The sequence below is a fragment of the Mus musculus genome, chromosome 14 (genome assembly GCF_000001635.26).
Source record: "Mus musculus strain C57BL/6J chromosome 14, GRCm38.p6 C57BL/6J".
NCBI lineage: Eukaryota > Metazoa > Chordata > Mammalia > Rodentia > Muridae > Mus > Mus musculus.
The window spans coordinates 15,910,074-15,914,399 of NC_000080.6; the positions used below are offsets into that span (position 1 = coordinate 15,910,074).

The 4,326-nt window shown below is 47.2% G+C and overlaps 1 pseudogene; it reads left to right on the top strand.

The window, feature by feature from the left end:
• Nucleotides 351–3,459, top strand: Gm8514 (predicted gene 8514; annotated as a pseudogene).

The following is a 4,326-nucleotide window of genomic DNA, read 5'->3' on the forward strand; positions in this document are numbered from 1 at the left end:
AAATTTAATGCAAGGAAATAGAAGAAAAATATAAGAGGTCACTTACGTGGTAGGAAATATCAGAGGGAAATAGCCCATTAGACAGGGGGTACTGTACTTAGTTCCCTAAGGTTCTACTACCTCTCAGCTGCAGCTTGACAACTGGATTTTTTTAGGCAAAAAATAGGCATGAAAACTTTAGATTTTCAAAGTCATTTTGCAGGTCATCAGCCCTGTGTTTCCTTACCTCATGAGCAAGATTCACATTTTGATGTCGGTGCCAAGCATCCTGAAGACACTGTTTAAAAAAGATCCAGTGCTTGCATGACCTGGACTGACACTTCTCTCACCTTGGTATCAAAATGCTATCCGGTGTGGCAGAGGAAGCATTGCTGGAACAAGGTTCATTCACCCATTGACTAGCAGATAAACATACGGCTCCTAGAAGGCACCAGAAGCAGCCATGGACCCTCTCTCAGAGCTGCACGATGACCTGACCCTGGATGACACCAGCCAAGCTCTGAACCAGTTGAAGCTGGCCTCCACTGATAAGAAGAACTGGCCTTCTGATGAAATGCCAGACTTCCCCAAGTCAGATGACTCCAAAAGCAGCTCTCCAGAACCTGTGACACACCTGAAGTGGGATGACCCTTACTATGACATTGCCCGGCACCAGATTTTGGAAGTAGTGGGTGATGATAAGTATGGGTGGAAGATCATTGTATTCAGTGCTTGCAGGATGCCCCCCTAGCCACCAGCTGGACCACAGCAAGCTCTTGGGATACTTGAAACACACACTGGACCAGTATGTGGAGAGTGACTACACACTCCTGTACCTGCACCATAGCCTGACCAGTGACAACAATCCCTCCCTCAGCTGGCTATGGGATGCCTACAGAGAGTTTGACCGCAAGTACAAGAAGAACATCAAGGCTCTGTACATAGTGCACCCAACCATGTTTATCAAAACTCTGCTTATCCTCTTTAAGCCTCTCATCAGTTTCAAGTTTGGATGGAAGATCTTCTACGTGAATTACCTGAGTGAGTTGAGCAAGCACGTGAAGCTGGAACAGTTGGGGATCCCTTGCCAAGTGCTCAAGTATGATGACTTCCTCAAATCCACACAGAAGAGTCCTGCAACAGCTCCCAAGCCCATGGCACCATGGCACATCCTGCCCAATCAGCAGTTTGGAGTCTCCTTACTGTGGGTAGCCGCCCTCACATTCGCCGTTACAAGATGGCGCTGACATCCTGTGTTCTAAGTGGTAAACAAATAATCTGCGCATGTGCCAAGGGTAGTTCTCCACTCCATGTGCTCTGCCTTCCCCGTGATGACAACTCGGCCGATGGGCTGCAGCCAATCAGGGAGTGACACGTCCTAGGCGGAGGATAATTCTCCTTAAAAGGGACGGGGTTTTGCCATTCTCTCTATTGCTCTTGCTCCTGAAGATGTAAGCAATAAAGCTTTTGCCGCAGAAGATTCCGGTTTGTTGCGTTCTTCCTGGCCGGTCGCAAACGCGTGTAAGACCTTACAGCACCTCCAGGAGAAAAGCCCAGGCCAGGAGCCCATTCCCATCGTGCTCAGGAAGACTGTTGCCTACTTGCAGGCTCACGCTCTCACCACCGAGGGCATCTTCCAGAGGTCTGCCAACACCCAGGCTGTATGGGAAGTGCAGCAGAAATGCAATATGGGGCTGCCGGTGGACTTTGACCAGCACAACGAGCTGCACCTGCCTGCTGTCATCCTCAAGACATTCCTTTGGTAGCTTCCTGAATTCTTGCTAACCTTTGACCTATACCCCCACGTTGTGGGCTTCCTCAATATTGATGAAAGCCAGAGACTGGAGGTGACACAGCCGGTTCTCCAAACTCTGCCAGAGGACAACTACCAGGTGCTTCATTTCCTGACTGCCTTCCTGGTTCAGATATCTGCCCACTGTGACCAGAACAAGATGACTAACACTAACCTGGCTGTAGTCTTCGGCCCTAACCTGCTCTGGGCTAAAGATGCTGCCATCACCCTCAAGGCCATCAATCCCACCAACACCTTCCCTAAGCTCCTCCTGGATCATCAAGGGGAATTGTTCCCCAGCACAGATGCCCAGGGGGTCTGAGCTCACCACCTCCAGCCCCTTCTCTGGCAGCCCGAGTTGGACTTGTCCTCCTGGCATTAACCTTACTGGAGTCCGGGGCTCCTGCCTCGGAAGGGGCTCTGAAGCCCCAGAAGATGGAAGTTGGAGCCCACTAACTGGGCAGCCCCTCCTATCCCTCTGCCCAACCCACCTTACCGGCCCTCACTGCCTCTCTGGTTGCTGGACTTGGTTCTTCTCGGATCCAGCCACAGTAAACCTTTTTTCTTTTTCCTGCCTGTTTCTCTGGCACGTGTAGAAGACTACATCACTGTCGGCTGTGCTGGTAGCTGAAGCTGGTCCTCTCTTTCCTGATTGCTAGGAAGTGAGCATTGGCTTGGGTGCAAGTTCCCTGTGCCTGCCCTCCCTGCTAATAGGGATGATAAGACCAGAGTTGGCCTGTCACTTCTGCCTCCTGGGTCTGTTCTTCACCAAGTGGTACTGCCCCCAGAGTGTACTATTCCCTCATTTCTGCCACACTTGGCACTTTGGATATCAAGACTCAGAATCTGAGTGTCTATTGAAATGGTCCTGTCCACTCCCAGGGAGATCCGTAGTGTCTGGTAGGATCAGTTACAGCAGTCCTGGCCCTCCATTCATTCTCATGTGCACAGATCTTCAGTCAAAGGCTATGGTAGGTCTTTCAGGTGTGGAGTCATTTTGATCCTTGTTCTAGACAGAGATACCAATGTCTCTCACTTTCTGCCTGGGGACACTCGGAGAGTCAGAAACTCAGAAGCCCTGAAGACTGACAGAGCTTTTACTAATAGATCACCCCTGCTGGATAGGTTCTAGCAGCTTCCGTGGGGGAGTGTGGTGGCCACAGGGCCTCTTGTCTTTCAGAAAGCTGAGCCCCAGTGATGATTGGTAGCTTTCATTCTATTCCTAATGAAGCCTTGTGACCCTCTTCCTGAAGCCCACCGCCTAATGACAGGGAGGTACCTGCAGTGACCTTGCCCTACAGGTGTGGCTGGGCATGACAGCTCCAGAGGTGGTACTGGCTACCGTGGGATCTGTACTCATGATCTTGACCTCACTGGCTCTTTCTTGCACCACTGTTGTAGCAGGTCTCTGGTGCCACAAGTGCTGCTGTCAGTCCCCAGCCTCACAACTGACCCAGCCTGGGTCACTCTGCTTTTTCCCACATTTTTGTATCAAGGGTTGCTACACTCCATTTACTGAGGAGCCTTTGGACCTCTTGTTTTCCTCCTGCCCGGTCCTGTCAGTCTGTGGCAGGGGGCGCTCTTACTGCAAATCCAGTGTTCACATTTACCACGAATTCCTTGGCACCAATCATGTATTTTACCTTTTGCACTTTTTGTATTTCAATAAAAATGTAAATGAAAAAAAAGATGCTATCCATCTTTGCTTATATTTATGTTTCTCACTGTTACAAGCACGTTTCTGAAACCTAGAGCTGGGATAACAAAAGCTGATGCAAACAAGAATAAAATTAATGGAAGTTCCTTAGGAAAAACAGCTATGCAGAAAATTGAGCATTTCTTAGAACCTATTGCTTAAGTAAACATTTAGATTAATAGTGCTGTTAAGAAGTATGAGATGGAGGATGTTAGAAAAATTATTAAAGAAGAAAAACTTAGCAAAATTCTAGAAGCTGACAAACTGTAATTAAGTCACCATGATGCTATATTCAGCCTTAGAAATAAGAAACTAGTGAATAGGAAGAGATTTTGATCATACAAGTAATGACAAGCATTGGTATTTCCTGAAGGCAAAAGTAAGCAGTTTTGAAAATCCTAATGTTCCTCTATTCTTTTCAAAATTGTAATAAAGATAGGAAACATATTGAGACAACGGTTTATGACAGACATAGGGGAACACAATGTGGTTCAGTGAACTGCCTGCCTTCCTGAGCAGATTTGTCAGGCCAGAACTTTTCTGATATAGAAAAGCAAAGAACAGACTGCCTTTGCTTAAGCAGGGGGCTACACAATACTTTAAGAATCAAAGAAAAAGAATGATGGTTTTAGGTCAATTATAAAAGAAATATAGAGGAAGGAAAGGAAGAATTAAATAAGGGTTAAAGTTTGAACTTTCGTAGAAAGCCAAGTTTTCTATAACAGGTAGTAGGAAATAACATTTGATCTATTAATTCTGTGCCAACCTGAAACAGAACCAAATTCAAGTAGTCATCCTGTCTAGCGTTTCTGCAACTGCAAGGCTTTATGACATCGATCTTAAGGGAAAGGATGCTGAG